Genomic DNA, 252 nt, shown 5'->3' with positions numbered 1-252 from the left:
TCTGCTTGACTTCTCCGTCGTCTTCCCACTCACAGATCTCCGCTGGTCCGTCACCAGACACATCCAGGGGCAGGTGGGTAGGAGTGGCTGTCTGAGCGCAGGATCTGATGGAGGGTGGGGAGAACCCCATGTCGTGACCCGGGCTGCATGACGGGAGCCTCTGATCCCCAGCATCGTCCTGGGGCCGGCTGGGACAGGACGCTGCCCAGTTCTAGGCACTGTCCCGGGTCGTGGCCCCAGTGATGCAGTCAC

The sequence above is a fragment of the Martes martes genome, assembly GCF_963455335.1.
Source record: "Martes martes genome assembly, chromosome: 7".
Lineage (NCBI taxonomy): Eukaryota > Metazoa > Chordata > Mammalia > Carnivora > Mustelidae > Martes > Martes martes.
Note: the sequence above shows the minus strand (reverse complement) of the source record.